The 24,518-nt window shown below is 38.4% G+C and overlaps 1 protein-coding gene across 2 annotated transcripts in view; it reads right to left on the minus strand.

Moving 5' to 3' along the window:
• The window catches only part of LOC115450080 (BCL2/adenovirus E1B 19 kDa protein-interacting protein 3), a 47,259-nt gene that overhangs the window by 20,322 nt on the left and 2,419 nt on the right, over nt 1-24,518 (minus strand). The gene's annotated exons all lie outside the window — the stretch shown is intronic.

Below are 24,518 nucleotides of genomic sequence, written 5' to 3' on the forward strand. Positions count from 1 at the left end.
AATTTGTATCAAGATCTACAAAATTGTTGGATAGTTGATTTTCTAGTTTGGTGCGAAATATACAGTCGAATGGAATGTAGTATATTTTTATATGTTACTTATTTAATTAACTTAGTTGATCTGGGACATGGTCTGAGTATGTGCCAAATAACATCCAAATCCTTGTGGTCTTAACGCTTTTTTTTAACAAACTTGCAAACATTATCACAAACCTTGGCATTTATATGTAAGATAAGGTAATTAATAAAGAATGCGACACACGTGGGCCACTATGGCGGGTTTTAACATCTTGTGTACGGTCGCTATCCTGGCGGATATAAAATATATCCTATCAGCAGCAAATCCTACATTCTGTAAAGTTTGGTAGCGGTTGAACTACCAGAAGTCATCCGGTTTTAAATACTAGCTTTTGCTCGCGATTTCGTCCGCGTGAAGAAATTTGTGGAGATAAAAAGTAGCCTATAACCTTCCCAGGGTCTTAAACTATCTCCATACCAAATTTCATAAAAATCCGTTCAGAAGATATTGAGAAAATCGATAACATACAGACACAGAAAAGGGGGCTTTGTTTTATAATATGTATAGATTAAGTGATCAGGGAGATGATATAGATGTAGATAGGTGTATGAAGTCTACCAACCCGCACTACAGCGACTAAGGCCTAATCCCTCTCAGTAGAGGAGGCCCGTGCAGCGGGACAGTATATAATACAAGACTAATATTATTAAATAAGTGCTACCCATGCAAAGTCGCAGTCGCTAGTAATTACAATACTTTTAAACCGATTAAAATAAAAATGCCCTTGAACACAAACGATTCAGAATTTGTAAACAATGGCCGCCAATTACTTATTCATTCGAGCGAATTATATCATTAAGAGGTGTTTTAATGCATTTTATATCGTTGAAAGGCTAATTGACTTTAGTGAATTTTTTTTTAGCAATTTTCGAGGGTGTGTGAAGTCTACCAATCCGCACTAGGCCAGCGTGGTGGACTAAGGCCTAATCCCCCTCAGTAGTAGAGGAGGCCCGTGCTCAGCAGTGGGCAAGTATATAATACAGGGCTGATATTATTATTATTATGTTACCGCCCAGCATCATACTAATACCCTGCTGGCATTAAAAACATTCAACACTGACAGCATGTAGACAGCCTAATCTAATCTCAATTTCAGTTTGACAAAAACTGTCTTGATAACTTTGAAAATTACGACGAAATGATAAAATTATAAATATTATTAATCAGCATCATTCATGATCAATTATTTCACTTTAACGTAGGATCAGCAGTTTTTTTTCTCTGTATTTCTCTATGGGATTTTTTCATTAACGATGGTGAACAAAATTTAAAACAGAAACTTGGTTAATTCTTACACTATAAACTCTTAGTGGAGTATCGTGAAAATAAGACTATTTTTTCAAATTTTATTACGGTTTTTTATATTATAATTTTCTTCCCACGTTTCGAAGACTTTGCCTGATTTTTATTATTGCTTTGAATGACAAGAAAAGCTTGCCGTTCTGATGGTAAGCGATACGATAAACAGTAGAAACACCAACACCTTCAATTACAAAGTGTTTGGTATTCCACTGCGTTTGTAACACAAAGTTCTGTATGTTGATATTTATGGGTGGTCGTTTTGGCGAGCGACATGCTGGTCTCGTCATTCAATTGCAATAAAATAACGATTTAATGATACTAAATAATCAGAAAGCCGGCATAATTGTGTCAACTGGCGAGAGGCTCGCGCATCTACACGCTATCGGCACTATTCCACTTACCATCAGGTGAAGAAGAGTCATATTACCGTGATATTAAGTTTTTAACAAAAAATTATGCCGTCTTCAAAAACCATAAAAAAAAAATAATTGAACATTACTTATATACTGATTACCAATTATAGAGTCAGTGCCTCATAAGAATTAAACATTAGTCATTAAAATCGCTAGTTGAGGTAGATAAATACATGTACAGATATACGAAAGCAATGTATTTTTTTTATTTTTTTTTAGTGGTTTTTGAAGACAGCATAATTTTATGTAAAAAAGTTTTTTTTTGCTTTTTTATGTTAGTAAAAATCAGTATACGTTGACATAATTTTAAGAGTTTTCTGATGTATCTCCGAAGTCTAGGGTCCAACAACAATGTAATTTATATGGGACCACACGGGAAGCACCAACTTTCAAATAAAAAAATAATCATCAAAATCAGTTCACTCAATCAAGAGTTCGGAGGTAACAAACATAAAAAAATACAGTCGAATTGAGAATCTTTTTTGAAATCGGTTAAAAGTGGATCATCGAACGAAATTTTCACCGGATTTCCTTAAAAATAAAACAATGACGTCACGAAAAAATACGAGGACGGGAAGAAGACGCCCGAGGGTCGAAAGCAGGTCGTTACACTGATATTAAAAGGACGGCATTGAAAACACTTTCAGGTCACCTCTGGACGTCTTCTGCTAATGATGGACAAGGATATATTGAGATAATTAGAAGACGGGGAATTTTAGAAACTACATGCATAGATTCGCCTCCAAAAAGGCTGATCGGTAATAATAACTAATAAGGCACAAAAAAAAATAAGTGAGCAGTAAAGGGCTTTTTTTTTTGTTTTCGCGGAGAAAGTGTCTTATGACTACCGCCCAGCCTTCGTTGGGGGTGACTGAGCGGTTATGTTTGGGTCACCGTGCCTTACGACCCGGCGTTGAGCCGCCTTCAGGCGACCGTCGGGCCGAGTCCCTAACCTATGTACAACGCACGGCATGCCAACTAAAACTCCGCGGTGGCCCTCTTCGGATTAGGGACGACTGCGGGTTTCCTCTGACGGAAATGTCTAAGTCTACATCCACAGCCGCCCCTGCGCGGTAGTAGAGGGCTAGTCATAAAATACAAAACATAAGACGCACATGTATGGTGTAAGCGGCGAGGCGACCACGTGTATTGATGTCGTTGCCAAATGTGTCACTACTGTAGTAAGAAACAAGAGCCAAGGAAAATGAGAGTGAATTTAATACATTTGGAAATTGACCGCGCGGCCTCTTTCGTAAATAGGTGAAGGGACTAAATACTTTAATTAAGGCGCTACCGTGACCAAATGGCCTTGAGAAATATTTGTATACATTTAAGGCTGGGTTAATGCAGATTTACAAATGATTTCTTTAAAAAACAATTTTAAGTCTGTTTAACCGACTTAAAAAGAAGGAGGATGTTCTCAGTTCGACTGTATTTTTTATGTTTGTTACCTCAGAACTCTTAAAATGAAATATTAGTCATTAAAATTGCTAGTTAAGCTACATAATTACATGAATAAATGTACAAAAAAAAAAATGTTTGATTTTAACTATCGACTCCAAAATTATAAGGTAATTTTAAATTATTTTTTAGTGGTTTTTGAAGGCGTTATAATTTTTTGTTAAAAAGTTTTTATTTAAATTTTAAATTGCAAAAATGTTTAAATTAAACTATTTTAAGGATTTTATTGCGGTTTCAATATTTTACTTTTCTTCCGACGTTTCGAAGACTTTGCAGCCTTCATGGTCACGGGGAGGACTGAGGTGTTGGTCATCCGTAAAGTCAAAGTTACAATATTTATGTACATTTTACAATTATACAACTTTTAAAATTTTAGCTGTTGGTGGTCCGATCTACGCAGAATGAGCTCACCGTGTCTTGAAGTCTGGCAGCCGGTCTTTTGGGTTCTGATTTAATTAAATGTAGAACTGGATCCCAGGCTTGTGCAAGCTTCCAACCATCTTCCTTATTGAAATTAGGATTCGGATACTTTTTTTAGCGGGACTTTTATCCCGGAAAACTCCTTCAAGCGAGCGAAGCAGCGAGCAAAAGCTAGTCAATATCAAAAACAAGATTGGTAGCACGCGGTATCTCTGCCTTTCCTTAAAGACACTAGCGTGAACTGACACTATCTGATATACAGGGTCATTTTGACATTGCGTTACTAAATGAAACCACATACTCGTCTTCACCTTTGCTGACATTGTGCCAAAAATCATTCATTAATAACGAATATTTTCAACAAAAATCCTGGTTTTAGTTTTCTGATTTTCTGATCATTTCGTAGTTTAGTGCAAATATGGCGTGTGTGGGGGTGTATTTCTGACTGAAAGTATGATGTCGCTGCGACGAATTCTCTTAGAGTAGTATTTGGCATTAGGGCGCAAAAAATTAAAAATACTTTTTATTAATATTTATTTTGTTCGAAACTTACACTTTTATTTTACATCTACGGTCCAAGTAACTTATTGTAGTGTTATTTCCAAGTAGACAAGTATGTGGTTTTATTCAGTAACGCGATGTCAAAATGATCCTGTATACAAAGTGCAGTTATTTGCGCATATCTTTAAATCTACATGTTCTCTGACTCACAATTCGCGCATTGGCACACGATCACGCAATCAGTTTCAAATTGTTATACATACGTGCAAATTGTCACGTAATGGAGGACAAAATGTCTTGCTATGTCGGCCGGCATCCATTTCGTAATTTATATAAAATCTGATTATCTTTGAAGGGTTTGCGGACTTCAAAAAGAAAATATTGAACTCGCTTGTTGAAACCTAAATTTAGTTATATATTCAGTCTTATATTTAGAATATACTGCACTTATGGTGCAGCAAATTGTTTATATGTAATAATATGTTCATGCTGTGACAGCCTGTAATTATAAAAATAATTTTAACAAAAAATTAAACCGCCTCCAAAAACCACTCAAAACCAAAAAATAATTTCACATAACAAGTATATTAGGGTATTCACACGCATTTCATCCCTGAAAGGATAGGCAGCGATACAAATGCGACCATTTTTAATCGACTATAAAACAAGGAGGATCTCAATTCGACTGTATTTTTTCATGTTTGTTACGTCAGAACTCTTGACTGGTTGAATCGATTTTGATGATTCGTTTTTATTTGAATGTCAGTGCGTCCCGTGTGCTCACATATAAATTTTATTGTTGTTGGACTCTTGACTTCGGAGATACAACAGAAAACTCTTAAAATGATGTTCTCAGCGGATACTAATTTTTACTAACACAAATAACAAAAAAAGTGGACGTACGGAGCGACATAGTCGCGAAATAACGACCAAGCTCCTTAAATAAAAATAAAAAAAAAAAATATACCCCCTTCAAATACCACTAAAAACCAAAAACATATTTTTTCTGTCTCATGTGTAGAGGGCGCGCCATTCGCCATATCATGCAAAATTACTCTCTACTTATACTGAGTAAAACCCAATATCACTTTACCTGACACGGTAATAGAACCCATTACCGCCACCAAGGAGCGGTGTAGGTAGGTAACAACTGCAATGTATGCGTCATATACGTATGGGTGTGTGCCTTTGGGTTTGAACCTGAGGACATTCGTCTCAGCAGTCCATTACCATACCAACTAGGCTATCAGCGCTTAAACAATTCAACCATTAAAGAAATAAAATGATTTATTTAAACCCATAAATGTTATAAATTATTTAGATTCCGTCAATATTAACTCTACCATCAGTTCAGAAAGCATCTCTCACCAGGGAATATTGTTTTATTAACTCAGCAAATAATACCATTGCGGCGATAGCCTAGTTGAGTGTGGAACGGACTGCCGAGACGAATGTCCGCAGGTTCAGAACCCAAGGGTACACACCTCTGATTTTTCTAAAAAAAAATTATGTGTGTATTCTTTGTGAATTATCGCTTGCTTTAACGGTGAAGGATAACATCGTGAGGAAACCTGCATACCTGAGAAGTTCTCTATAGGAATTTCGAGGGTGTGTGAAATCTACCAATCCGCACTAGGCCAGCGTGGTGGACTAAGGCCTAATCCCTCTCAGTAGTAGAGGAGGCCCGTGCTCAGCAGTGGGCAAGTATATAATACAGGGCTGATATTATTATTATTAAATAACACCATTGGTGACTATCTTTACAAATATTGAATACACACATAGCTTTCTAGAATTATAAAAAAAGCCTATACGTGATCGGATGCGCATGCGCATATCCGAGAGTTTGAAAATACCAACCGGTTCCATATTAGCATATTCGCGTCGTGCGAATGGTTTTTTAGAAAGTTTAACACATTACTTGAGTAATTTCTATTAAACGATAGGCGAATTGCTCTGGTGCAATAGTAAGTTGCATTTTTTGTTGTGGATACGGCAAAATGACTCCTCTGTTGATGGTAAGAGTGACGTCGAAATAGTTAATAAAGTATAGATTTGCGCGAATACATTGAATACCTTGACGGTTGACACAAGCCGGCATATTGGATATACACTATCGAAATATATTATGTACTACGTACTAAATCTGGCGTTCCATACACTCATGTGTTCGACTCAACTGTACTGCAATCCGTACACCTGTCTTTTGTATGGTTTCAACATGACAGCGTGTGGTTATGTACGGAGTGGCGCTCATAATATAAGAACTCGTGTCTAAGTGTAAATTTAAAACATATTAGTCAAATAAGTAAACTTATTAGTTGTTCAAGTGAATAAATATGTTATAACAGTGACGTTTTGTCATTTTAGTTCACATTTTGAACAAATAGTGTATATGAACGTTCGTGTCTATAGAATATATGTCAATGATTTATACTGAATAATTTAGCGCGACTACGGAGGTGGTTTGGGCATTTGGAGAGGGTGAATGATAAACTGACAAAGAAGATGTATAAGGCGAATGTAGATGGAAGAGTCGGTAGGGGTTGACCGCACCGAACCTTCGAATGTTAGATGACATTCTTAGTAAAGGACAGGTCAAAAGTACCCTGAACCGGCGGGAATGCATAAGATTGATGAAGGTGGAGGAAGCGAGAGTATGCCAGAATCGTACAGTGGCAATCCACAGTCTCTGCCTGACCCCTATGGGATGGAAGCGTGATACTATGTATGTATGTACATACGCGGGCCCCTATATTTATGTCTTTCTTCTCTTTCTTTCTATTTCCGAGACATTTTACGGTGGTCAACATTAAGTTTCCGAGCAAAATACTAGGCTCGCATAAATTCAAAGATGCTTTTCTTGTACGCAAAGTACCTTATTTACAAACCAATTTTGTGTGTATGCAAATTTTCTCAATCGGACAAAAAGTAGGATGTCAGTAACCGCGCCCTTTCTTACCCTGTCAGTGAGATGATAAAAGTCGTGAACATCTGTACAAACTACCAAAAGTACCAGGCTAGCATAGAATACTAGTCGCCTTTTCCTACAAAAACTATCTTCGCTCTAGCGTACATTGCGTAAGTGAACCAAATCACGCACGCAACTACGCCGCATATTACGCGTGACGCAATCACACAACTGTTTTTACATTGACTGCCTCGATGACACCATTGGCAGATCCAGGGGGAAAGCCACCATTTATAAATGAAGGAATGCTTGTACTAAAGTAAAAATGGTAATAAGTAAAAGAAAATAATGATGACAAGTATTTATTTGCAACTTATCTTTCGCCGATGATAAGTCCCGAATCCCGATATATATTGTCCAGGGAGAATACGCCTATATCCTTGATGATGGTAGGTCTCTCATATGTGAGAGTGCCCTTGGTAGGTAAAGATTAACAGCAGGTACAGATTTTTTTTGGAAGCGGCGATAGCCTAGTTGGTTGTGGAACGGACTGCCGAGACGAATGTCCGCAGGTTCATCCCAAGGGCACACACCTCTAATTTTTCTAATAAATTATGTGTGTATTCTTTGTGAATTATCGCTTGCTTTAACGGTGAAGGAAAACATCGTGAGGAAACCTGCACATCTGAAAAGTTCTCTATAGGAATTTCGAGGGTGTGTGAAGTCTACCAATCCGCACTAGACCAGCGTGATGGACTAAGGCCTAATCCCTCTCAGTAGTAGAGGAGGCCCGTGCTCAGCATTGGGCAAGTATATAATACAGGGCTGATATTATTATTATTATACAGATTTTTTTAATGTTATTACAATTAGAGCCGTATTGATGGATGCATCCCACTTTCACTCTTAAGTGTGATTTATAAACCGCTGTCAAATTAAGTTAAGAATATCAAAGGCTCCAGTAAAAGATTGATAACGACAGAAAATCTTTGTTTATAAAATTTACTGGAGGTCTCATATGTGAGAGTCCGCCTGGGTAGGCACCACCGCAATGTCTATTACTACCATGCAGTGAGTAGTCACTGTTGTGTTCCGGTTTGAACATTGTAGCCAGTGTAACTACTGGACATGGTAATTAACACCTCACGTCTCAGGATGGCGAGCGCAGTGGAATACGAAACACTTTATAATTCAAGATGTTGATGTATCTACTGTTTATGGATCGTATCGCTTACCACCAGGCGAATGGGAAGCTCGTCACTTCATTCAAAGCAATAAAAAAGATATCCTGTATGGGTTTAGGTAGTCTATCACCTCATGGTCTACTCATCCGCACTCCCCCCTCCCCCCGCAGTAGTAAAAGGCCTTAGTACATTAGTTTTTATCATTCAAGTGTTTGAGTGTATCATTCTGCCAATAAGTGTTTTCAAAGATATTGAACACATAACAATTGATTTATTTATCAGTGGCGATAACTTACCGGGTCGCGGAGTGCTGAGACCGAAGGCTATGGGTTCGAAACACGATTCTCTAATGCTTTCAGACTTTGTATAGAAAAGACTTATTCAAAAAAAATATATTTAATAACAATATAATAAAAGAATGGACAATTGATGACAAAAAATAAAGCCCGGAGTTTCTTTCTGCCTTTCTTCTTCGGGTAGTCATCGCTTAGGTAGTTAGTGAAAGGCTAGTAGGTTAGCTAGGTTAGGGCTTTTATTGTCCTCACCGGTGAGGATCGCGACGCGTTCCTCCCTTATTGCTTATTTAAAAATACATATATAGATCATTTTATTTTTCATTTATTGTATTTTCAATATAAATTGTCTTTGTTTATATAAGCTAATTTAATTAAGTAATAATTAAATGTTCTTATGTACCTTGACTTATCATAAGTGCAACTATGTTCACCTACGTGATGAATAAAGCATTTTATTTTATTTCTTAAATTATTAGACTGAGATGGTTCGGTCATGTTTTGCACAGACGAGAAGCAAGACGTCAAAAATCGATGAGCCTTCCAGAAAACAAAAGATGGCGAGGGCTACCTCCCTTTCTCTGGTGGACCATTGTTTCATATTTATTTGTGTGTGAGTTCATAACGACATGAAAGGGTATATGTGTTGCATTATCTATGTAGTAGTTACTGAAAGAATTTTTGGTTCGCGATAATAAGTTGGCGTGTTATTTATAATGATCTAAGATCAAATTAATTAATCCTTCTAAGCCGAATTTCAGCCACGCAGGAGATATTATAGTGCATGAGTGTGTGCGATACACAAGCAGTCTCTGTTCCTTCTCATAGTCCGGTGGGACATGACCGGAGAGAGATCAGCAGGAGATATTATAGTGCACGAGTGTGTGCAATACACAAGCACTCTCTGTTCCTTCTCATAGTCCAATGAGACGACATGACCGGAGAGAGATCAGCAGGAGATATTATAGTGCACGAGTGTGTGCAATACACAAGCACTCTCTGTTCCTACTCATAGTCCGGTGAAACATGACCGGAGAGAGATCAGCAGGAGATATTATAGTGCACGAGTGTGTGCAATACACAAGCACTCTCTGTTCCTACTCATAGTCCGGTGAAACATGACCGGAGAGAGATCAGCAGGAGATATTATAGTGCACGAGTGTGTGCAATACACAAGCACTCTCTGTTCCTACTCATAGTCCGGTGAAACATGACCGGAGAGAGATCAGGACCAACGGCTTTGCGCGGGGGTATCACAGCGCCAACTTTCTGATTCCGAGCTGTCTGAGTAATTTTTAAGACTGAAAAACCCAATCACAATTATTTTGGCCCGACACAGGATCCGAACCCAGGACCTCAGCATGGCAATCGTTCTCATACTGTGTACAATTACAACTACGCCAACAAGACATTCAAGATCCAATTAGCATCGAGTGATGAGAGATGATTGTCCCTTAGTCGATAAAATTATGCCGGCCTGTTCGAACCTCATAGTTACTAACTAATCAGGCCAACTTCTCATTCAGATCATAAAAATTACAAGAATGTCTCTAACTACACTCAATTTAAAAGCTATTATCCCATGTAGCCAATTGTCCTGCACATTCATTGCCTAGAAAAGGTCATCATATGGCTTGAACCTAGTCTATTTCTAGGGTACATGTAAGCGGCGATAGCCTAGTTGGTTGTGGAACGGACTGCCGAGACGAATGTCCGCAGGTTGAAAACCAATAACCTCTGACTTGTCTAAAATTATAATATGTGTATTTATAAATTATCACTTATTTTAACGGTGAAGGAGAACATAGTGAGGAAACCTGCATCTGAGAAGTTCTCTATAGGAATTTTGAGGGTGTGTGAAGTCTGCCCGCACTACAGCGTTGTGGACTAAGGCCTAATCCCTCTCAGTAATAGAGGAGGCCCGTGCCCAGCAATGAGACTATAATACAGGGCATATACAAAATATTTTTATTTCTTTCTTCCCTTTACTTTATTATCTGACTCTTTGCCAAGATACTTTTCATCAGGAAAGTATATTGTCAAACGCTTTTTTTACAGTATAAACATTATATTAGCAAAAATAATTACAGAATACAATTTTAGACATTTTTTGACTACGTCCAACCAGAGAGAATAATAGAATAGTCGCCGCGTGACATATCTTCTCTTCTGCCAGCCGTGCAGCCGAATACTTCCGGAAACGCCCGATGTCATCGGCTAGGATAGCGGCGCGTAACAATATACCTATAGAAATAGACCAGGGCTACCCAGACGAACCTTCGCATACGACCTACCACAAATAAAATATTTATTAACCTCATTAAAGCTCCAAGACTACTGCAATCGCCATTATTTGAACATGTATTTGGAACCCGGCCCACGTTTAAACAGATCAGTGGGTCGAGTAGACCTTGACATTTACAATCCATTGACAACAACAGATGATTCAATTGTTAAAGTATAGGTTTTACAAATTATAAACTACATAATCATGGACCCTGCAGGACACGGCAACATAGAAGTTATAGGAACCCCAAGTTATAGGAATAATAAAATATCAAACCCATCACTCTGGTTTAAATTAAAATTAAACATCGACTGCCTGGGTGGCGTAGTTTCACTGCATGCGCGGTACGACAACGCTCTGAGGTCCTGAGTTCGAATCCCGGGTCGGGCAGTGTGATATTTGAGTTTTTCTGGCGATAGTCTCGCCCCCTATTACATCATGGGACGGAACACTTGGCGAAAATTGTTTACCCTGGTTGCTCCTCTGCATACCCCCTTCGGGGGTAAATGCGTGATGATGTGTGTGTGTGAGTGTGTAAACATCGACTTACGAGTCGTTATCGCACGTATAAAGCGGCTGGTTGTCTGCTCACCCCTTTCTATAAAGGCGTGAGTCACATCTCACATACGTCCTTGACTTCGGAAATATCGACGCAAAACAACTTTATCTATACAGACAAACATACAAGTACGAAAACACGCTAACAAAACACGTGTTTATTATTAGATGTTGATAAAAAATGTAAACATACGTGTACTACTACGCAGTGTTATGAATGATATTTCTTGAGCATAGGCGTTTTTTTTTAGTGATGGGAGGAAGAAGGGAGGGGATAGGGTGAAGGAAGAGAAGAGGAAAGAGAAGGAGCCATCTCAGGACAGTCGGTAAGGAGAAGAAGGGGAAATGTTCGCGAACCCTTATAGGCCTCAATGTGTATTTAGCAACCATGAGGTAAACACACTGATCTGTGTGCCTAGAGCGACGAATGTGCGCCCGTGCATGGGCGTGCATTTGGTGTGCCTGTGGGGGGAAGCATAGGTGTTGGGAGGGTTTAAGAAAGAGCTTCTTAAATATAGACCCTTATGAAAATTTTACTGGTTCAGTTGGATCTTTTTAACGAGGGTTTAGGCCAGAACCTCTCATAGACCCCTTTCAAAATTTGGCTGCTTTCGGTGGATCATTTTTTTCGCAGAGAAAATGCATTACAACTACCTCCCAGCCATCGCTAAGGGCGTCTGGACAGTTATGTAGTCACCGTGCCTTACGACCCCTATCAATATTATCTGCCTACAGATAGGTGGAGTCAACATTTTAGTACTTTACTATCAAACCAGAAAAAAAATCGTGGACCCCCATTGTTTGGTCACGCCAACGTAGACCACTGCCAAGTCCTGTGGACCCCTGGGGTGAACCACTTCACCAACCAAGGAATCAATGGTTTAGACCTTAGTCCACAGTGGCTTAGTGCCGCCGATGAAATAAAAAAAAATCAGCCTCGTATTTGTAAGCGGCGATAGCCTAGTTGGGTGTGGAACGGACTGCCAAGACGAATGTCCGCATGTTCAAATCCCAAGGGCACACACCTCTGACTTTTCTAAAAAATCATGTGTGTATTCTTTGTGAATTTATCGTTCGCATTAACGGTGAAGGAAAACATCGTTAGGAAACCTGCACATCTGAGAAGTTTTCTATAGGAATTTCGAAGGTGTGTGAAGTCTACCAATCCGCACTAGGCCAGCGTGGTGGACTAAGGCCTAAACCCTCTCAGTAGTAGAGGAGGCCCGTGCTCAGCAGTGGGCAAGTATATAATACAGGGCTGATATTATTATTATTATTATTATATTTGAAGCCCTTCCGCGATCAAAATGCCTTGAGCATTCGTGCCATACACTAAGGGCTTACGGAGCTGAGTATAAAGTATCAGAGGTAGTGGGTTCATTAGGTGCATGTATAAATTGCCAAATTCTCAGGTAATTAGGTTTCCTCCAGATGTTTTCTTTCACCATTAAACTGAGCAATATTTAAAAATATTCATGTAGGGACGAAGGCCAAATAAAAGAAAGAATCCTACTCAAACTATTTACTTTTGACCACTTAATTTTAATTACAATGTTGCGCGCACGCCCGAGCGTCTGCCGTAGCCGCCATTGCTCGCGAGAGAGCGAGAAAGCACTATCATCTTTCTCTCATGCACCGAAAATCAGATATGCGTACAAAAACATTTTATTATAATTCTCTTAAAATACGATCAGATATTATTCCCCACATACATGTTATTTAGTAATAGTCATAGTTTGTGTTTGGAAATTATATTCGAAAATATAATCCGGAATAGCACACGTCATTTACAACACAATATTTGTTTGTCAGTCGTTGACTGTTGTTTTGACGACGACACAACACTTCGGTACGACACTAAGGATTTAAGAATGAATGATGGCTTTGATATGATGATTCCATTGTGTATTCATAAGAGCCAAAACAAACCTTGCAACAATACAGCCTTACAATGTGTAAAAAATAACCGACTGGTGGTAAGTCTCTCATATGTGAGAGTCCACCTGGGTAGGTACCACCGCAATGTCTATTTCTGCCACCAAGAGTGTAGTCACTGTTTAACTACAAGACATAACAAGACTTAACATCTCATGTCTCAGGACGGCGAGCGTAGTGGAACACCAAACACTTTGTAATTCAGGATGGTGTTTCTACTATTTATCGGTCGTATCGCTTACCATCAGGCGAACGGCAAGCTCGTCTCGTCATTCAAAGATATAAAAAATATCGTTCGCTTTAACGGTGAAGGAACATCGTGAGGAAACCTGCACATCTGAGAAGTTCTCTATAGGAATTTCGAAGGTGTGTAAAGTCTACCATTCTGCACTACAGCGTGGTGGACTAAGGCCTAATCCCTCTCAGTAGTAAAGGAGGCCCGTGCTCAGCAGTGGACAAGTATATAATACAGGGCTAGCTACAGTAAAAGTTATTGTTACTTTTGCTAAAATTATGATTGTAGTGTTGTGGCATCTAATGACTTTTACTTTAGCGACGTTTGTTTTCTGGCAAATCTTATTGCTTTTAATTTACACGTGAAGGAGTTTTCCGGGATTAAAATCCCGCTATATATTTTCCTGGAATAGAAAGTACATACATACATAGCCTATAATCTTCCCAGGGTCTTAAACTATCTCCATACCAAATTTCATGAAAATCTCTTCAGTAGATTTTGAGAAAATCGATAACATACAGACAGAAGAGGGGACTTTGTTTTATAATATGTATGTATTTTATCCTACACTTTGACGAATAACATGTACTCAGAAGTCGTAGAACACTTGATTATTAGTTTGTTTACGAATTTGTCATCAGCTGATGTGATTTCCGAGTACAAAATTAATTGGTATTACCATCACGTCATAGATAACTTGTGACCTCTTATCAATATGGTATCAACATTGATGTATTAAAATCGGTATAAAGTACACTACGTTGTAAATGTGGTGTTATTTTGCCTATTTTGTCAAATTATGTGAAAATGTATCCCAAATTACAATTTGTGTTCATAGAAATTCTGGACGTATGGGACCTCAACATTTGGTATCCCAGGTGGTATGGTCATGCGACATCTCCAGTTAATTAAAAAAAATGCTTGCATATTATTGTGATTTTTCTGGAATGTTTGAAAGAATACTTGGCCAGGACAAAACTTTGTATAATGTCGAAAGTTGGAACATGGAATTCTCAGAATTGAAGTTAACATATTAATAATTATAATGAATTAAATAAAATTAACAACCCCGATATAACAAACTTTACTTAAGTCGTCATCGCCATTTTAATGCCCGAGCGCAGAATCGAACCTACCTCATACAGTAAACACGCGCCACCAGGAGAGCAGTAACTTGAAGGACATAATTCGCCACTGATTTCTTCGCAGGAATGCCTGCGTATCGATCGCGGGGTCATCAAACCGCGACCTGCAAGGTCAGACGGCTAGACGTTTGCATCGACCTCGCCGCGTGGTGCATTGAACTCACTCTCGCGACATGCACCAAGTTTTATGCTAGCCTGGTATCTTTTTCGCAATCTGTAGCATTTTCCCAACAAAGAAAATCAATGTTCGGAGGTGACGACCTTTTTACGAGACGTGCAATTTGCTTCAAGAACAAATTTAGAGACATCAGACGCCAGACGCTATAATATTCTCCCTCCCCAAATTACATAGATACGAAATTTGTTCATTACCTCTCACATTTTATGTGTGCTTAGTAATTTACTTAACCAACGCGACGCCATTACGAGCAACATTGCAAGCTCTTTAAAATTTATGTGTACCTAGTACAACGGGCATAAACAAAATGCAGGCTAAATTATACTGCAAGTCATAACTTAACGGTTACCACTTACCAGTTATCAAAAGAAGAATGTCAGTACATAACATAATTAATTGATCCTACGCTGCCCGTCATGCCATAGCTTTGTCAACCTGTCACTATGACAAATTCAAGAAAAGATCTCCCGTGTTTTATGTTGCCTTAATATATTTTTAATAGACGGTCAAGACTATCGTTAAAAAAAGTGAGGAGGGGTTAAACGGCATGTTAATTATGGCACATACATACAACTAAAGCCGGTTAAAATCCATATCAACGCCCCGGATATGTAAAGTGGTAAGCGGGCGGTGTTTTCAGGCCATCAGCCCCGTCAAAACGCCAACATATCCGTGTTCAGAGCCGGTGAACCGTGCGAAACATCGTGTCTATTTAGGGATTTTATTAATAGACATGCGAGTATAAGTGAACGCGACATAGAGTGCACATACATTAAATCTCGTTTTTTAAGTAAACAGCTTATGTACTACATGGAGTTATTTTTAAGGTTATAGCTTAAGGTCCATTTATGGATATTTCGGCCTTTAAAATTTCGTATTAAATTTTAAAGGCCGAAATATCCATGCATATTAATTATTTTTACGTTTTTCTTTCAACTGCGAGAACTAATCACTAACTAGACGTGAATTTAAATTCTTTACTTGTCAATACTTGTTTAGTTACCCAGATTAAAGGTGAAACAAAATGTATGAAAATGGACCTTAAGCTATAACCTTAAGGTGTGATCAATTTTGTGTGCATTTTATTTTTATTAGTCACACCTTTTAGCGTCCAATGGGGTTGGCAAAGAAGCTAATACACAGAATTTTCACCCTGCTTATTATGATGACTCATGGCAATAGGGGGTGAGCTTATCACAACAACGAGTGAAAATTATGAGATATTTTGATTCTATATCTATTGTTTTAAAAATGAAATTTCCAGCGAACAAAATTGCTAATATGTGCTTGATTTAACAATCATTCTAGTAGTTCTGTGACAGCGGACATATTGTCCACGCATTGGCATTCAAAATCGTTCAACTATGGATTCTGGACAAAATGTCCACAATCAACTAAAAAATTCAAATATCGAACGCGGCCGTTCGCAATTCGCACCATTTCAACATGGCGTCCCACACGCTTCGCCATGTTTATTTGCAAACAAAACGACATTGGCGCGCCTCCAGTGCGAATTTGTAAGTGACGTGGATGCCTCGTTATCTATATTTGGTATTTCAGGAAACGTGTTTAATTTTGAAGTGATTTCTTTATACATGACTTAGCTGGAGATTCAAAAGAGGCCACTCAAATCAGCCATGACTTAAAATAAAACGTATTATTTGTTTTGACAAATTTCCCGCTGCATTTCGTAGTCCAGGTCCATTTATTAAAGTGAGATCGAAGCAATAAAAAATCCAATACAGAAATAATAATTTAAATCGGAACAGTTGGTAAAAAATTATCGCTAAATCAAAAAAGGCCACCGGGCGTTGTCGACCGATCAAAAAACTCAATAATACTTTCACTATTGTCTAATACCATTTTACTGCAAAGGGATGTTTTTTAAAATACACAAGCTTTATCTGGTGATAGCATGTACGTATTCGCCTGGAGAGCGACCGTACACAAGGTGGAACGTCATAGCCTTGTGTCGACTGAAGGACATCTCGTCATTTGATATTCAATCTGGACTCTAATTACCATCAGCAGTGGAGTCATTTTGTCCTTCATCATGTCATTTTTGGAGTCAGTTTGTTTTTTACCCGTAAAAAATATACTAACACGCCAAGATATAGCAAAAAATGACACAGGAATCAAACTTCCAGGACATTACTTCATTTACCACTTACAGTGGTCGTCAGAGAGTTTTTGTGTCCACATTTTGCTAAATCAGTTAGCTCTCGGTGTCCATTCAAATGCACGCCAATGCTCGGGGGACATTTGCTGCAACCGTAGGCACACAGTCCAGTGTGTATAACTTTTGGTTATAAATATAAATACACATTGAGGCCTATGAGGGCTCGCGAACCTTTCCCTTCTTCCGTACCATCCATAACAATAGAGGGTTCCTATCCTTCCTCCCACTTCCCTCCCTACTCTCCTCCGGGCATCTACAGGCGCTAAACCGAGTGATTCCAGTATCCCATTCGCTTATTTCCCCTAGAGTTGACAGCAGGGACACCTACCCTAAAAAAAATGACGCCACCACGGCGGTCTCACACGCCTCCAACGTGGGAGGCTATGACGCACGTATCAATATGAAATAGAAATCGCAATGTGAATGCCCAGGAACGTGTTGAAGTTAATTTTGTCTAGTGTAAGGTCATTTTACTACAAAGTAACGCGTGACGTTCTGAAACCGTCATTCTTGGACAAGCCTTTTTACATACAAATGCAATTTATCTAATAGTAGTTAGCGGGTCATCATCATCATCATCAGCCGCAGGATAATAATTATAATAATATCAGCCCTGTATTGTATACTGTCTCATTGCTGGGCACGAACCCCCTCTACTACTGAGAGGGATTAGGCCTTAGTCCACCACGCTGGCCTAGTGCGGATTGGTAGACTTCACACACCTTCGAAATTCCTATAGAGAACTTCTCAGATATGGAGGTTTCCTCGGGATGTTTTCCTTCACTTCTCTTATAAAAAAGAAATAGTGGAGTAATCACTGGACATAATAAGACTTAACATCTCATGTCTCAGTATGGCGAGCGCAGTGGAATACCAAACACTTTGTAATTCAATGGTGTTTCTACTGTTTATCGGTCGTATCGCTTACCATCAGGCGCACGGCAAGCTTGTCTCATCATTCAAAGCAATACAAAACGAATGCACCGTCATTTCGCCGTGTGTATTCCTCACGTGGTAGGGGCGAACCTATCATACCACAAATTCAAGACTTCGGGCTGATACTGAGCAAAAAACTCCAGTATTATCAGCCCGAGGTTGTAACCTGTCACCTTAAAGCATTGTCGTGCCGCGCTCGCTCGACAAGATACTGAGCGGTTGCCAAAACACAGAGTTTAATGGCTTCGTATTATTTTTAGGTATATCACAATTCATGCGATACATTTCCTGTTAAATCTTATAATTTATAAGTACATTCACCTTTTGTGACATATATTTCGTACACACACAATATGTATTCTATCAGTCTTATTTATAAACATGTTTTAGCGTTAATAGGTGGTTAAGAATTGCTTAAATAGCTGTCAAAAACATCACCGGTTCCTAGTTTAAACCTTATTAAGAGGCAAGATAGCGGCTTGACTTACAGCTGATCGACTAAATTTGTGTTTTAACTAAACATAGCTTTGCAAAATTCTTATAAGAGTGTATAATTGTATACAAAGTGTCCCAAAAAATAGTGTCAAGCGGAGGTCCAGAGATAGAGCACCCTTTGGATATCCGTATCACCCCCATGTATGTTCCGTGAATTTTCATAGTTTTCAAGTTATGAATATATTTCTGAATTTTTGAGTATTTTCGATTTGAACAATTAATGATTATTTTTTAAAATTTTCATTAATTGTACTTTTTTGTTAATTTGTCTATGAATTATGAGTAACGAATTCACCCGTATGAGCTGTTTTCACGCTCATGTTCGTGATTATTCGTGTGTATACGAAAAATATCTAAATTAAGGTTTATATTTTATATTACACATCGATATATGTACTACGTACTGGATTTGGCGTTCCGAACATTCACTGTGTTCAACTGAATTGAACTGCAATCCATTCAAATTGACTTGAGTATGGTCAATATTGACAGCTTGTGATTGTGTACCGAGCGGCGCTCATGATATGAGCGAGTCTAAGTGTAAACCTGGATTTGAATAAAAAATATTAGTCCAATAAGTAAAATTATTTGTTCAAGTGAATAAATAGGTTATAACAGTGACGTTTTGTCATTTTCCTTCAAATTTTGAACAAATAGTTTATATGGACGTTCGTGTCTATCGAATACACGTCAATGATATTTTACATAATTCGCATTCAAGATAAAACATCGCGCGATGTTTTAACCAAAGCGCCGCCAAGCCTCGACAAAGACCCCCGAATGCGATAAGATTAGAGAAAAAAATGGCATTGAACGTTATCAGAGCACTGATAATAAAGGTAATGATTCGTTAAATTGCGATAAGTGTGCGCAGAATCTTAATCTCGTAAAAGAAATCCATTTTAAACTGACTTCTATTTCCCCCTACTTGCAGCCCGAGCTGGTTACTTCGGTTTGTACCTTGTTTTCATTATAAATTTTATCCCTAATTTAAAATGTGCATTGTTATATAAGTAATTTTAATAGTTGTTTAGAAATAATAACAATTATTCTTATGCTTTGTTTTGACGTATCATAAGTACAACTTTGTTCGCCTACGTGATACATAAAGTTTTTTTTTGTTTTTTTTTTTTTCTTCATAGTAGGAAGGCTTATGTATTACTCGCTTTTTTTACTACGTCGGTGGGGTAGTTGTACTGTATGCGAGGTACGTCAGCGCTCTGAGGTCCTGGGTTCAAAGCCCAGGTCGGGCAAATGATATTTTGTTTTTTTTTCTGCTCAGTATCAGCCCGGAGTCTGGAATTTGTGACCGATGTGATAAGCTCGCTATCACATCATGGGTCGGAACACACCTGGCGAAAATCAGGTTTCCTTGTTGCGCCTCTGCATACCCCTTCGGAGATAAATGTGTGATTTTTACCCCATAGTCCCATTTAAATGATTCCTTTCGTGTTCGTTTGCGTATAGCTTCGGAATGGTCCCATTTTAATATCATTAGTATAGGACCTTGAACTTCGAAGATACAGAGAACTCCTCAAAATCATAAAGAATTTTGATGTTTCTTATGTTGAGTTCACTAAGGGTTATTTTGCCGTGCACGTGTAAAAAAATCGTTACCCAGCCCCGCTATGCATCCCTGGTGGAAAGCACACGAAAATCTATATATATAAAAATGAATCCCTATTTCCCTTGGTCGCCATCACGCGTGAACGGCAGGACCGATTTCTTTTGTTGTGTTTGTTATTGTCAGAAGGTTCTTATGAAAGAAAAAATTCAAAAAATTGCGCGGAAAATTAGAAAATTCAAGAAAACTTAACGAAAATATTAATTTTATATAACTGTCAACTGTTTGAAATAACTGTCAGCGATTGACAGAATGCGCGCTGCATATTCATAGTCAAGACGGGACAACGTCTGTCGGGTCAGCTAGTCACCAATAAATCTACTATTTCACTTATCAAACTTCCATGCTTTTTCAATTATTAACATTGCATAAAATGCAGTTTTCTTAAATACCAATGAATCACTGACATTCAAAATCAGCAAACCGTGGAAACACAAGCAGGAAATACTAAAGTCACGGTCTGTATGCGACCTTGGTAGTAAATGGAAATGTGACACTTATTTTGGGATATACTGTTACCAGAGAATCGTTTAAAAGGATTGGGTCGTATTTGATTTCAGTGTCGACGTTTGAAGACTGGATTCCTTATACAGGGTCAATTGTCATCGCGTTACTAAATGAAACCACATACTTATCTTATAATAACACTACAATAAGTTACTTGAGCCGTAGATGTAAAAAAGGGTAACGAACAAAATAAATATTAATGAAAGTAATTTTAATTTTTGCGCCCTAATGCCACTACTACTCTAAGAGAATTCGTCGCAGCGACATCATGTTTTCAGTCAGAAATGCACACACATGCCATATTTGCATTAAACTACAAGATGATCAAAAAATCAGAAAACTAAAACCAGAATTTTTGGTGAAAATATTCGTTATTAATGTATGATTTTTGGCACAATGTCAGCAAAGGTGAAGACGAGTATGTGGTTCCATTTAGTAACGCAATGTCATGATGACCCTGTATAGTCAAAGCCGGCAAGAGATAAGTAATTTATTGAAGCGATCTCTACTCTTCACAAATCAAGTTGAGGATGAACTTCAGAGTTTCAAGGATATAGAGAAGATAAGATTGTTGGGACCCTTAGAAATAGCTCTAACAGTATGCGGACTTTGCGTTCGTCTTCTGTAAAATGGTAGTACTCCGGTCGACCGTGTTTTTTTTTATTGCTTTGAATGACTAGACGAGCTTGCCGTTCACCTGATGGTACGCGATACGACCGCTCATAAACAGTAGAAACACCAACACCTTGAATTCTAAGTATTGTTTGGTATTCCCACTGCGCTCGCCATACTGAAGCATGAGATGTTCGGTGCGGTGGTACCAACCCAGGCGGACTCTCACATATAAGAGCCCTACCACCAGTTTGCTCTTCAAAGAAACTTCACGAAAATAGGGATGGTACTCCCAAACACAATCCACCAAAAAAGAGTGGGGCCGATAATTTTAGCCAACCCCTCACGGCAAAAATACGCCACTCTAATCCATTTTAAAAATGATTTAATACCAGGGCTGCAGAACACACAAGGACGTTTGCCAAGACGATGACACAGCTACATCGCAAGTCATGTTATTATAATTATCTAAGTCATCAGCTGCAATTAGCGATGAAAACTTTAATTGACGGAAGTCATTTTTAGATTAAAATTGATTACAAAAACACGTACACAACATAACGACTTTGCGTCAGGGGTATACAGAAAATATAATTAATCGCGATCACTATAATCAATTCAAATCATTATTAAAATATGTTAATTCATATCTTATTTAATATGCGATATTTTGGGGCACCGTCGCGAGCGCCGATGGACTTGCGTGTCGCTGTCACACAAAACTAGCTGCATCCTTGAGTAGTTGCGAAGTGTTTAGAGAAGGAAGATCATTTGTATATAAAGTGAAAATTCAGGACCATTATGTATTCAACGTAAAATTTTGTAGTTTAATTGTAAATCATCCAGTTCTCTATTATTATAAAAGATGATAGTATTGCAATAACGCTCTGTATATTAGCGAGATACACCAGTGCTAACACGTGTTCATCTTTGGGAAAAGACGTTATCGTGTCAAAATCGGACAGTTGAAAACCGCCATCTAACGGCGCCCAGCGTCACGTCCGTGCATCGTCTGAGCCCCACGTCTTCTCTGTGTGGCCCGCGCCATGTTAGTTGGAAATAATAATAATTTTGCACATATTAAAGTTAAAATTACACAACAATGTATGACGTAATTGTTCCTTAGTTCCAAGTTTAAAAAAATAATTATAAATCATTCAATTATATTGGCATACTTTTATGGTGCAAATGCGTAACTTCGATAACAAAGAGTAATAATAAAGTGTGTAGTTAATTATAGTATAACAGGATAAAGCTTGCACAAGCCTGGGATCCAGTTCTACATTTAATTAAATCGGAACCCAAAAGACCGGCTGCCAGACTTCAAGACACGGTGAGCTCATTCTGCGTAGATCGGACCACCAACAGCCAAAGAATTTTAAAAAGGTGTATTTCATAAAATTCGTAAAATAGTTTAATTTAAATAACAGGATAACAGTTAACCTACTTCAGAGCCTAACCGATCATTCGGGGGGACCTCTGCAGTCATTTTAACTGACTATTTATTGTTTTTTTTTTCAGGTCCCCGTGACTTTAATCTTTATATAGTACCAGGCGAGCATAAAATTAAGAAGTATGACACTGCGACCCGATCGCAGTCATTGTACTAAAATAATCCAAATTGGATAATAGGTTACTGTCGGTAGGTCCGTACACTTGCGGACAAAAACGGACTGTCAAATATTTTATTATTTTACATAGACTCGGTGTAGTATTGCGCGCGCGGTACGATCACCGGTTTGAGTTCCCAAGTTCAAACCCCTGAACGGGCAGTATTGAGTTGTTCAATTCTACTGTTTACTGTTGTGTTCCGATTTGAAGGACATTGTAGCCAAAGTAACAACTGTACAATAAGACTTCACATCTCATGTCTCAGGATGGCGAGCGCAGTGGAACACCAAACACTTTGTAATTCAAGGTGTTGGTGTTTCTACTGTTTATAGATATCGCTTACCATCAGGCGAACGGCGAGCTCGTCTCTTCATTCAAACCAATAAAATCATTAAGTCTACTCGAAATCCTGCTCAGATGAATTTCATTCATACGGCCCTAAAACTTAGCCTTACTTTGCAGTGGCAACGGGTCCTTATAACCAGATTCCTGCCGACTTCCCTTTGTATAGAATCTAATTATCATTAGAACGATTTGCAGACCTCATTCATGCATATTAGTGCCTATATTCGATAGCCTATTTGGGTGTGGAACGGACTGCCAAGACGAATGTCCGCAGGTTCAAATCCCAAACACACCTCTGACTTTTCTAAAATCATGTGTGTATTCTTTGTGAATTTATCGCTTTAACGGTGAAGGAAAACATCGTGAGGAAACCTGCACATCTGAGAAGTTCTCTATAGGAATTTCGAAGGTGTGTGAAGTCTACCCATCCGCACTACAGCGTGGTGGACTAAGGCCTAATCCCTCTCAGTAATAGAAGAGGCCCGTGCTCAGCAGTGGGCAAGCATATAATACAGGGCTGATATTATTATTATTATAGTGCCTATATTGCCGAATTCCCTTTCAGAAAACTTCGCCCTTCGCTCATATCACGTTGTAGTTTATTGGCCGCGAGTGTAGCGAGTGATCGCTCATTGCCCCCTGTGGTACACGGCCATTACGTGCAATTTATCAATCAAGTACCATCAAAAAGCATTCAATTGTCAGTTTATAAATAGAAAACGTTTTTATAGTCTAGAGGACGTTATTGTGTGTTTTACCCACGAAAAGAGCAAATAGCTCGTCTGATGGTTAGCTTCATGATCGAATGAAACTATAGGGTACTTGACTTATTTTTAATTATAATTATTATAAAACTAGTTGATCCGACAGACGTTGTGCCGTCTTAACTATGAATTTGCAGCGCGCATTCTGTCAATCGCTGACAGTTATTTCAAACAATTGACAGTTATATAAAATTAATATTTTCGTTAAGTTTTCTTAAATTTTCTAATTTTCCGCGCAATTTTTTGAATTTTTTCTTTCATAAGAACCTTCTCCTGATAATAACAAACACAACAACAAAAATATTAGTGAAATCAGTCCAGCCGTTCACGCGTGATGGCGTGACCAATGGAAATAGGGATTCATTTTTATATATATGTACATATACATATGTTCGTCGTTTAAATTAGAAAACAAAAGAAATAGAAATCTAGTAAATAATCTACAAGTTATAAACCATTGAAATTAGTAAGGGGTGAGTGTCAAAAGAAAAGGGACGAAATACTTACATGTGACGTCATCGGGAATTACGTTGCGTGCGAAAGA

This window comes from Manduca sexta, chromosome 1 (assembly GCF_014839805.1).
Source record: "Manduca sexta isolate Smith_Timp_Sample1 chromosome 1, JHU_Msex_v1.0, whole genome shotgun sequence".
In the NCBI taxonomy this organism is placed as follows: domain Eukaryota; kingdom Metazoa; phylum Arthropoda; class Insecta; order Lepidoptera; family Sphingidae; genus Manduca; species Manduca sexta.